This window comes from Euprymna scolopes, chromosome 33, assembly GCF_053919585.1.
Source record: "Euprymna scolopes isolate OS-2025 chromosome 33, ASM5391958v1, whole genome shotgun sequence".
Classification (NCBI taxonomy): Eukaryota; Metazoa; Mollusca; class Cephalopoda; order Sepiida; family Sepiolidae; genus Euprymna; species Euprymna scolopes.
Window position 1 is genome coordinate 36791260 of NC_136514.1, and position 13400 is coordinate 36804659.

Consider the following 13400-nt stretch of genomic DNA (forward strand, 5'->3'; position numbering starts at 1 on the left):
ACCTCTCGCTCGGTAACACAGTAAACACTGAGGTACAGATTAATGAAACCTCAGAAACATACCACATTGCTAAGGCTATCAGAATAGTACCACCCGGCCGACCCATCGTTTCGGGTATTGAAACCTTCACAGAATACATCTCGGGGTATATAGACAACATTCTCAACCCACTGTTGTCAAACATCCCCAGTTACCTTAAGGACACCAAACACACTATCTACAAATTTTAAATAGGATAAGGACCATACCAAACAATGCAATTCTTGTGACTATGGATGTGTCCTCACTCTATTCCAACATCCCACATGAGGAAGGAATATCTGCGTGCAAGAACTTCTTACACACTCCAAATCTACACGACACAAACTTAAACGACATATGCAACATTATACAATTTATCTTAACACACAACAACTTCACATTCAACAACCAACACTACTTACAAATTAAAGGCACATCACAGCAAAATGGCTCCCAGTTATGCCAATATATACATGCACATATTTGAACAGAAATATATTCACACTTACCACTTAAAACCACTACACTACTATAGGTACATAGATGACATCTTTCTCATTTGGCCACATGGCGAAGAGGCATTGATGGACTTCTATCAACATATAAACAGCTGTCACAACAACATAAAATTCACGACAGAACACTCCACCACACACACCCCATTTTTAGACGTTTTAGTAAACATCACAAACAATCACATCACCACATCACTCTACACCAAACCCACCGATTGCCACGGTTACCTTAATTTTAATAGTTATCATCCTATCAACATAAAAAAATCTATCATATACAGCCAGTGCCTACGTGTCAAACGAATCTGCTCAGACCTGATTGAGTACGAAAAACAAGTAGGAATTCTGGTCAACTACTTCCTTCAAAGAGATTACCCCTTTAGAATAATTAAAGAATCAATTAGGATAGCAGAACATAGAAACAGGATAAATTTACTCACATATAAACGTAACACATTATCCACCAAAATACCAATGGTATTTGATTACAACAATAACATAGACAAAATCCACAAACCCCTTAAACAAGTATTCAGACAACTGCAGCATGACCCAACCCTCAACACAATATACAACACGCTTCCACCCAGCGCAAGAAGACAGCCCCCAAATCTAAGGTCACTTCTAACATCCACAAAAATACACAACACTTCCGCACCACTAGGAAACAAATTATGCAACAAACCCAGGTGCAAAGTGTGCAAACACATAAATACTAGCGACACATTTACACTCGCAGGCACAAACACTCAACTTAAACTCTCTCCGCTCACTTGCGATAGTCCCAATGTAGTTTACATAATATATTGCACTAGATGCAGAAAGGGTAATTACGTGGGGGAAACAGGCCGAGAGTTCCGCTTACGTTTCAACAACCACAAACAAACAATTAGGGACAAATCCACACAGCACACAATAGCAATGCACTACACCCTCCCAGACTACAGCATAGACGATATGCAATGCGTACTTACAGCCTCCAACTTTCGGACACAGAGAAAAAGAAGACAACATGAAAAGAAACTCATTCTGAAACTTAACACCCACATCTTCGGTCTCAATAAAGATTTGGGACCGCTAAATGAGCACTCTTTTCATACAAAATAGAAACCTACCAAAGACATTTCCCACGGAGCACAGGGAAGAGTGAGTATGCACAGTGAAAGAACGGCTTAGCATCCCCTAGTAGAAGTTAGTTTTTGTTTACGTAAGGTATTTTACTTCGTTTTATTTTATTTTTTCAGATTCCACACATATAAACTTCCGACATATATTTAAGTTCATTTTCTAAGCACGCACAATTGCGCACACAAATGCACAGATGTAGACACGGGTGCGCCCTCCATTCCCCTTTACAAACCCGATATACTATAGTATCCCTCTATCAAGATATACAGGATTAGGTTTACTATTATTATTATTATTATTATTATTATTATTATTATTATTATTATTATTACCATAATAGTTATTGATATCATTATTTTTATCATTACTACTATCATTGCTATGATTTTATCATTATTATTATCACTATTATTATTCTTATCCTTCTTCCTATTATCGCTATTGTTGTTGTTGTTATTATTATCATTATTATTATTATTATTATTATTATCGTTATTATGACTATTATTATCACTATTATTATTATCACTAATATATATATATATGTGTGTGTACATGTATGTGTGTACATATAAATATATACATGTATGTGTATATATATATGTATATATTATTATTATTATTATTATTAATATTATTGCTATTGTTGTTGTTATTTTTACTATTATTCAACTCCTCGTTTAATCATTACAATATATCTTTCAGTTTTTTTCCAACATTAAACGTTATTAAGCTCTGATTTCTCTAACCGGCATATCGAGCTTCCAATTTTTGTGATGGCTTCTAATTTAAAAAAACAATGCTTTCACTCTATACCAAGAACTTACTGTATGTATGTATGTATGTATGTATGTATGTATGTATGTATGTATGTATGAGTATATATGTGCATATAGGAGTATGAATGGGTGTGAGAGAAGAAAGAAAAAGAACAATCCGAATACTTTAATAAATTTTAATACGTTTGAACAAGAATAGAAAAAGTTAAGTAAATGATCAAAAGAATATCCTCCGTTTATTTAGTTATTTTACTTCATTTTATTTATTTTTTCCAACATTATATGTTTGTATATATATCAATAAACTAAATCTACAGTAGCTTAAAAAAAAAACAAATAAACGTGTGTATGCGTGTGTATGTGCATGTGTGTATGTGTATGTGGGTGCGTACGTGCAGACAATCCAGACAACCTAGACCCACAATAAATATATAAGTCCAAGCTTTTGGAAAAGACATTCTACTTCGCACCCACTTAACTTATCATCTACATCTGCTCATCAGTCTCCAGCTGTATATGTGAACACGTCCATAAATGTGGGTGCGCGTATCCTGTGTATGTATGTGTACGTGAAGAAGCATTTGTGGTAGTATGTTCACATATACTAGTGTGTTCGTGGGGTGCGTGGAAAGACTTAGTTTTGAATAGAGGCCACACAAGTTGCTGACCATTCCAAGTCGAAAATACTGGAAGGGTTATATTCAAATAGATCTTTACTTTAATGGCTATACCCGTGCCCCTACCCCGCTGCTAACTCTGCCCGCTCACTCATGTTTTCTATCATTCACACTGAGGAAGATCAAAGGATCGGTCGAAATTATGTTTGTTTTCAAAAGACTTTTTGTATTCCTATATGTATGCAATATATATATATATATATATATATATATATATATATATATATATATATATATATATATATATATATATATATATATATATATTAGACTTTTTAGCCCGTTCAAAATAGGTAAAAGTTGTAGCCTTAGAATATGCTGTGCTAGCATGGAGTTAGAAAATCGGCATTGCACAGTCATATAATGACGTATTGATAGAAACGTTAGTGTGGCCGACCAGCCGAACCATAAAACCAGCTTCTCAGAGAGAAAATCGAAAGAAAAGGAACAAAAAACGAGGTTAATTCGAATGAATGAGACGTTTTGGTGGCACTACTGACAATAAACTTCGATTATTTCCGCGCGAATACCCAAGACATTGCAAATTTCTGAATAATTTCTTTAGCCAAGAGAGAAGAGGAGTCTCGTATGAAACAAAATCTAATATTAAGAAAGAAAGATCTAATTTGTATTCGTTAAACCGTCCGCCATCTTACTTCCTATACAACGATACTACAACAAGCGAATATGTATAAAATAAAGCGGCGATTATTGTGTATCTTTGTTCCTTCGAAATAATTAAATCGATTACATACACACATACATATATACAAGGAGAGTACTTGAATGCCTACTAGAGAGAACTTGAATACCTACTGGAGAGAACTTTAATGCTAACCAGACACTATCCTCGAGTGTCTAAGGTCTCTCTGTACAGGGGTTTGCTAGAACAACCTGGCATGAAGATAATTTTCCCTAGAAGTAAACCAACCAAATATTCAAAATCACGTAGCATTCGCTGCCCAAATAAGATCTCCTCACTATCGCTAACCCGCATTAGCTTTTACGAGGAATAGTGCACCTTCTCCAAGTGATGTTACCTCAAGTAATAGCATGAAGTTGGATACTCCACCAGACTAGATAAATTCTTGTCCTGTAATCCAATAAGACCAAGAGATCAAAATAAAAGATATACTACAACATATGAAAATGGTTAATTGGGCGAAGGAAAATTGTTCTCAATTTCTTTACTAACTCAGTGTTTGAGATATAAACAAGTTTAATGGAACGTTCAAATAGCCATGTATTTCATATAGAGTTCAAGTGTTAACCTCAGGCAGTGGACTAGGTGTATCAGAAGCCGCCATTAAAAATGCGTGAATAATTCAACTTACTATCTTTCGAAGCTTATAACTACTTGAAAAATGTAATTAAAACCCTTATTATTTTTTCAATTAAAGGAGCAAAGACCAAAATTTTAAAAAATAACATGTATAATAGCAAATTATGCAATATTTGCTTTTTTAAATCGGTTTTCTTTAAACAAGGCCGATAGCCATTAGTCGTGTGCTCTCGTGTAATGAATGAATGCATGAATGTAGGATTGGCATGAAATTCTTGAAGATGAACTAAAATGACCGAAAAATAGGCTGAAATAACTTAAATACATAAAAAGTAAATGACTTAGAATAACTTTAATGAACTTAAGGATGAATTGAATGACCTTAAGAATGACTTGAATGCTTAAAAAATAACTGGAATCCTTCAAAAACAAATTGAATGATCTGGAGAATGACTTGAATGGCTTTGAGACTGACCGGTTGTAAAGTGGGTGATCATTTTACATTAAATTAATACAGAAAAATGATCCCCCACTTTATATCACAAAGTTACAAGCATAAGTACAGCATGTAGCAAGAACAGATACTACACTTTGATCTTGGCCAAAAGGCCAAGAAAAGGGTATTTATTTGCTCCCCCACCGAGCAAATTAGGCACAAGGCCGATTTTTAATGTGAGGAGTGAAGGGGAAATGGAGACCAACTCCCCGGGGAGTAGGGGAGCTGGATAGGTACAATTGGTATGAAGGGTGATATTTATTTGCTCCCCCACCGAGCAAATTAGGCACAAGGCCGATTTTTAATGTGAGGAGTGAAGGGGAAATGGAGACCAACTCCCCGGGGAAAATTGGTATGAAGGGTGATATTTATTTGCTCCCCCACCGAGCAAATTAGGCACAAGGCCGATTTTTAATGTGAGGAGTGATGGGGAAATGGGGACCAACTCCCCGGGGCGTAGGGGAGCTGGATAGTGACAATTGGTATGAAGGGTTGCCTCTACATTGACCAAGGTCTTATATGTGGGGTTTCCCCCACATATGGTCTTTGCTTGCAGTATCTGCCGGAACAGATACTACACTTTGAACAGCTTAAAAAGTTAAGAATAGCATCTATTAACAACAGACCTTTGATCTTAACCAAAAAAGCCAAGCACAAAAGTGTTAGGGACAGACCAACCGACAGACCGACCTGTTATATATTCGTTATCATCGAGGTTATCCTTGATGGGTACCAAATTGAGCTTTCATTACATTTGAATATGTTATATAGAGTTCTTCATTTAGGGGCACTTTTTACGTTTTCTATATAACATAAGAAAGATTCCGTGTGATTGTCTCTAATATAAATGGTTGTGTGTTTGATTACCATAAAGGGAATCGTGTGTGTGACATGTAATTTCTGAACCTACCTCTGTTTCTCGCTGTGGAACCATCTGGCAATTTCTCATCCTGGAGGGAGACTTGATACCTGTTTGACGAAGATTTATCACTCCAAGACGATGAAATGGTTTTATAGTTTTTTATTTCACGTTCCCCAGAGGTTCTGCAGAAGTGGAAGTGAAATCGGCTTGTGTTAGTTCTTCTTCACACACGTCAGCGTTCGTCTCCCCCCTCCCCAGTTAAGAGGGGGGGGGACCACGGAAAAAACGTCCGTCTTCTTCAAAGCTCAAATCAAATCTCCAGATCTAGCCAACCACGTCACACATACGTAATTTGGTCAGCTGACCTTTGGTTCTGGTAAACGTGTCTACCTCCACGTTTACTCACCTCTCTCTCTCTCTCTCTCTCTCCCTCTCTATTCTCTTATAGAGACACAGAGAGAGAAAATAGAAAGAGTAAGAAAGCCAGAGAGGGGGGGAGAGATGCTCGTTAACAGACCGACGGACAGACCGACGGACCGACGGAATGACTTATAGAGTCGCTTGCACACGACTAAAAAGATTTAAAGAAAATCAACGAAATTTTACTTGCTTCGATTATAAGAAATATTTATAAATTCCAAAAAAATCACTTACCTATAAAAATACTATTCAATGGGTACCTCCATTGTTCATTGTTAAGAATTTATCCATATTTATACTTATATGTCCTTTTTAAATAAAATACTTTTTTAAACAAGAATTAAAAAAAAAAAATGCGAACTCAGATATTTTTCACTGTTCAAATAAAGGGAGATAAATGTCAGATTTTCTTCTAGTTTATTTTCCGGTGGCTTCGAAACGCCACAATTAATGCCTCTTTCTATTGCGGGCTGTAAACCAAAATTATTATTTTGGGGCCACCTTAGATGAAAAATGAACACATTCACTTATCTCTACCGATTTTTTTAAATTCTCTTAATAAAATACATGAGTTTTTGATTAATATATTTTATTTCTTCTTTATCGAATGAATTTCTATTTTAAATATCTAAAAAAAAAGAAAACACTGAATGAAATAGAAAAATTGTTGTCAGCGTCCGATATTTACTTGACAATCTAAGCATAACATGAGCTTTTATTTAAAAAAAAATGAACGTGGTTTAAAAAAAGTTTTTACACTTTGGACTTTACAGGTAAATTTCTAAAAAACACTTCTTTTTTTGTTTTAAATTAGAATATTTTATTTATTGATCTTTTATCTTCAATTTGTGGTACATAAAACTTTGGTGAGTAAATTAATTATTTAAATTTTAATAGACATTTCAAAATGGGGGGAGGGGTGAATTTAAAAAAAGTTTGTCTAAAATATTATATGCGGTTTATTGGAAAGAGCATAAAATTTTACATTGACCTTGAAAATATCGTAAAAATTGAACCTATAGAAAAATTTTGGTAGATTTTGAAAGTTTAAAAATTGAAAAAAATTTAACTCGTAAAATTCAATTGATTTCATACGTAAAAAAAATGGCCGCATGAACGTGCATCGTCACTTTGTAAACACTGTTTTTTAAAAAATAAAAAATAAAATATTTCTATTATTTTTTAAACAAATTTAATAGTTTATTTTTTAAGTATATTCCATAAAGAAAATAAACAACCCACTTTAAAAAGAAAAATTACGAGTTTTTTTTATAATATTTTATTCGCAGTTTTGTGTTAGGGGTGTCAAAAATTCCCCCCAGATTCTGATACACCTAGTAGTGGGCCCCATGGTTTCTGAGAAGTTCGACTAAAGTAAAATAAAACAAAAAGTAAATACAATTATATAAAAGAATTTTGTGTGTGTATTTGTGTTTGTGTTTGTGTGTGTGTGTGTGTGTGTGTGTGTGTGCATGTGTGTGTGTGGGAGTAAAAGAGTTCCCTATAGACTCGGAAACAGTTGGGCCGATTTTTTTTTTATGAAATTTCACACGAAGGTACTTAATCTGCCTGGCAGTTTTCTTAAATAGGTTTTGTATTGGAATGTCTTTGATAAGTATCGATAATCGACAATCGAAATATTCTGATGAAAGAAGGAAGAGGCGATTTTAACTAAAGTCAACACCTTACACAGCCTAACACCACAAGTGCACTTTAGAAGTTTTATTACCACACAAGCCGAAAGGCCTGACATATAAAATCAACGTAAAATTCTTTAATATGACTGGCGAGTTCGAAATAAATGTTTCTGTTTAAAGCACAATTGCACCACGATACATGACTTTTTCATTTTAAACTTAAATTCAAGCCATTATTACCGCACAAGCACTAAAGCTAAGCATATAAAATCAACTGTAGGTTCTTTGATATGACAGAGGCACGTTCGAAATGAATGTTTCTGTTTAGAGCACAACTGAAGTATGATACTTGATTTTTGCATTTAAAACTTTTATGCAAGGTCTCTTTAAACGGACGTGAATAGTCTCCAGGACCTTCAGATGAAATAACGAATGAGCATGATTTAGAATAGAAAATTAGTCACTGCTGAAATTCATTGCTCATCGCGGGTTTGAAGCAAATGGTCCGTTATAGCAGAATCATACATATTACTACAAAACTGTTGGTCGGTAGATTCTATTCCTGATTTTGCTGGGTAGATGTTGTTGGATGTGACCATCTAACTTAATGTCGTTCTGCCAACGTAGTTGGCACTGCAACTACATTTAAATTGATAAATGACATTATTCATATGATGGAGGGGGATAAAACGTCCCCTCGAGAGGATGGCAATAATGGTTTTGTCGAAAACACAACACGTACATTGGAGCCAAAATAGCAATGTTCAACAGAGGATGGCAATAATGGTTTTGTCGAAAACGTAACACGTATATTGGAGGCAAAATAGCGATGATTCAACAGCTGTCGAAGCTCTTAACAACAAAAGCACTAAATGATTTTACTTATTTCGAGATAACACTTAAGTTGATAATAATCTTTTCACCTGACATGCGTTTGAATTTGTACTAATTTAAACATGACATGTTTGTAAGTAATAATGTTTTCACCTGAAATGCGTAGCTTTAAAATATCTCTAATCAACAAAGGCACTATATGATTCTACATTGACATGAATCTTAAGAAGTAATGTTTTAACCTGAAATGCTTTTAAATTTGCAATTAATTCAACATAATATATAAGTAAGTAATAATGGTTTCACCTGAAATGTGCATGGCTTAAAAGATTCCTAATAAAAAAAAACTTTGATTTTACTTATTTCGACATGACACTTATGTAGGTAATACTTTTCACCTGAGATGCGTTGAAATTTGTACTAATTTCAACATGACATTTTAGTAGGTAATAATGTTTTCACCGAAAATGCGTAGATTTAAAAGATGCCTAATCAATTAAAGCACCTTATGATTGTCTTATTTCGATATGACACTTAAATTGTTAATAATGTCTTCACCAGAAATGCGTTGGAATTTGTATTAATTTCAACATGACATGTAAGTAGGTAATAATGTTTTCACCTGAAATGTGCAGGTTTAAATGATCCCTAATTATACTCATTTCGACATACACTTGAGTAGGTAATAATGTTTTCACTTGAAATGCGTAGGTTTAAAAGATCCCTATTCAACAAAACCATCGTATGATTTTACTTATTTCAACATAGCACTTAAGTAGATAATAATGTTTACACCTGAAATGCGTTGAAATTTGTACTAATTTCAATATGAAATTTAAGTAGGTAATGATGTTTTCACCTGGAATTCGTAGGTTTAAACTATTCCTACTCAATTAAAGAACCTTATGATTTTACTTATGTAAAATAGAGCTTAATAACAAAGCTGTATTATTGTATAATTTATTTATTAATTTTTAAAAAATTTCATTTTCACCCCAAACAAGGTATAGTTGCTACTATCGGAGACATAAGTTGTAGGGCTATTATGAAGTGAGATGAGCAGCAAGGTGTCTGTTCACATTACACTTCTGCATGTCAGTACAGTTGGGAAAGCAGAATCCCGGAAGGGAATTCCCAAGTCTAGCAGTTCTGGGGAAGAAACTATTGAAGCAGAAGGCTTTCTTACATCTAGGGATCTCAACAGTGAAGGGGTGGGATTTTGCTGCTTGTCGGGTCTGTCAGAGGAAGTTACATCGAGGGGGTACAAGGGCTTGTAGTTCGTCGGAGCATTTACCATTAAAATACTTGTAGAACAGGCAGAGAGACACAACATTTCGCCGATGAGACAGAGGGACGTTATCATTTGGAAACAGTCGAGTCTAGTGACCGATAACGTTAGATTTAAAAAGAAATCACAGCTGAAACATGTATGCATACATGCATCTAATAATAATTGTATAAATAAGGAAAATTATACGATAATACAACTCCACTTGTTATCGAGCACCTTTTTTTTACAAACATGATATGTACAATGTATACATACATACACAAATGTGTGTGTATATGTATAAATCGTTATGTTCAAATGGTTTGGAATTAGGATAATACTGACGGAGTTCTTTAAAAAGTTAATCGGGATAGCGAACTCAGAGTAAAGTACTGAGTAAAATCTAATAGTAAAAATGTAAAAAGAATCCATGTTTAATAACACATTATTCCTATTTACAATGCCTCCCCACGGGACAGAGTTAGACACCAGGGGCGTTTTTTTTTAACGTGGAGAAAAGGAACAAAAATAAAAATTGTCTCAGTTGTGAAGGATTTCTCCTCCACTGACATAAAACAAGAAATTGAAGTGGAGCATCTGAAGAACAGATACTACACTGTGATCTTGTCCCGAAGGCCAAGAATGACAAATTATTATTATTATTATTATTATTATTATTATTATTATTATTATTATTATTATTATTATTATTATTAATAATAATAAAACTAATAATAATAATAATAATAATAATAATAATAATAATAATAACAACAACAATAATGATAATAACAACAACAACAAAAACAATAATAATAATATTGATAATAATAATAATAATAATAATAATAATAATAATAATAATAATGGCACAAATTGAAGTTAAAGACTCCCTGGCAACGCTGGGTCGGGATAGCTAGTAACGTGCGGAGCGCTAAGTCGAATCAAACACTCGTTTGAGATTTACGCAAAAGAAAGTAATTACAACTTGAGGTCGGTTTTACTCGAAGATTCCTTCTTAGTACAGGGATGGAACGATAAAATTGTCGCCCTGGAGAAGATGACATGATTCCATTTCTATTGAAAACCGATTTTCTTTTTTGTTGCAGACCATCTACTAGTTCGCCAGTTGTGTACAAATCCCAAGAGCGATAGGAGCCTTCTATCATGTCTGAAAGTGACACAATATTCAACGAGCGAGATTAGATATGCGCTTCTGTACAACTCATGCTCTCTACCGATTCAAGTTATGACAACAGGACCATTGCCAGCACATGAAAATGCAAATCTGGACGGTTAAAGGCTTGAGGGTACAGCTCGACGCATCGGACGACCCACGGTTATGGTCTTTGGCGTGGTTTCAGGTGAGGGCCACATCATGTCACCTCACATCTTTGAAGTCGGCTTGACAATCAACACCAGAGTATACTTGAATGCGTTGAAGAGTGTGGTGATCCCCTGGTGCAGTTAGGTGGCCGCCGGTAGATCCTAGTTGTGGCAGCAGGACTCGAAAGAAACCAAAGAGACCCAGGATTGACTTCAGAAGGAATGCTACGACTTTGTACTCTTCTCTTACCCCCGACTTCTCCCTCTCATCTCCGAACTGAATTCGCTAGACTACTTCGTTTGGTCATACGTCGAGAACATCACCAACATGACCTCATATAACGTCAAAGCTAGCCTGATCGCCGCTATCCGCCGAGTATTCGTCGAGATCCCGCCGGCGCTTGTGGAAAAGGCATGCTCTCAGTATCGAGGCAATGATTGAGGCTGTATAGGTATCAGCTCTACTACACAATCAAGTTACCTGAATTGATTTTTTCTATAAAAGTTTTAAAATAAATCTGTAGTGTTGTTTTCTTTAGGGGTGACAAATTTATCGTTTTTTATCGTTCTACCCTGTATTATTAATGTGTGCGTTCAATACTCTGGTGTACGTAACTGTCGTTTATGGGTGTTGTTAAGTCAACCAAATGCAGCGCACAGTGGTATAGAGCACCGAAAATCTTGTAACACAAACGCTGGGATTGTTGGAGGGAAGACCACACCAGAATAGAGGAAGTAAATGTATCTTATATAAAAAAAAACAACGAATAATCACAAAAACAAAACAAAAAAGTAAATGCAGGGATAACAAACACAGTTACTAGAATTACTTCCTCGAAAAAAATACCTAAAAAATTAATTAAAAAAAAAAAACTCATTCGTCCACACCTGATCACGTGGCATATTTTATCAGACTCAGAAAAATGGAGACACATTTTAAGCGTATTTCTCCCACTTTGAGGATTAAAAACATAATAATAACAATAATAAAACCCCCAAAAAATATTTTGACTTACGAGAAAAGCGTGATTTGATTAAAATCTATCTATAGTATGAATCTCATCTGTCTGTTTAAATGTATGCATGTATATATGTCTGCCTAAAACTTTCGACAGAGGCGACGGGTTTTCACGAGATCGATATCATTTTGAAGCTCGACCCATCGGTCGACAAATATCGAAAAATTGGCTAAAACATTAATTCATTCACCCACAACTGGGCACATTTCTACAGGGAGGGGTCGCTTTTTTCGCCAATATTTTCGAAAGTCATCCCTGCTTTTCGATTGATTAGAATTAATTTAAACCTTTGCCATTTCCGGTTTGGTGATGGACGCAACGACAAAGACATCACGTTCTTTCCCTCCTTCACGGAACAGATTCGAGCCTGCCTGCCTACTATCACTTTTTTTTTCCTCAACACACACCTCCAAACACCCGGGAAATCCCCGTGCAACGCCGTGCAACCCAGGCTAGTCTAATATATAAAAGGCAAAATGGTGTGCGTGTTTGTGTATGTCCACAAAAGGCTTTTTGGCTAGGGGTTCTCGCCTCGGTTAGATTACGGGAGAAGTCTTCTTATACTTTGTAGATTGTAATATCTCAGAATCGCAAACTGACATCGTCTCTATCTTTTTTTTTATCGAGTTTTAAAAAAATCCCTCGTTTCGAGTGCTTGTTTTGCTTTTTCATATTAAGCGAAACTGTTCGAATGCAAATGACAGCTCGACTGCCTGCAGTGTCCGCACTGCACCAAAATGAGATTAGTTCTCAGTCAATGGAGAGAGAAACCTTTTTATACTGAAAAAATTTAATTTTTAAGCAAATTGTGTCACATTTTGTTTTCGCGGGAAAACAAATAAATACCGACAGAAAGCGGCAAGCTTACCTGGCCTCCAGCCAGTTTTATAAGCAACGTTCATTTCTGTTTCTGCGTAGTGACTTCTGCGATTCTTAAGTTAATTACGAAGTCATCAAATACACTGTCCTCTTTGGCCTAATGGTTAAGAGCCAGACTGATTACCCTACGTGTTCGAGTTCAATCCCATTTTTCTCTCTAATATAATTTTTATTTATTTTAGTAGTTAGCCTAAGGCGATAATAATTCATAATTAATTGTTAATAGTTGTTAATTTTGAAATTATAATATATATT

At 35.1% G+C, this 13400-nt stretch overlaps 1 pseudogene; it reads right to left on the bottom strand.

The window, feature by feature from the left end:
• Positions 1–4882: 4882 nt before the first annotated feature.
• Positions 4883–5024, bottom strand: LOC145258456 (U2 spliceosomal RNA; annotated as a pseudogene).
• Between the last annotated feature and the right edge of the window lie 8376 nt (positions 5025–13400).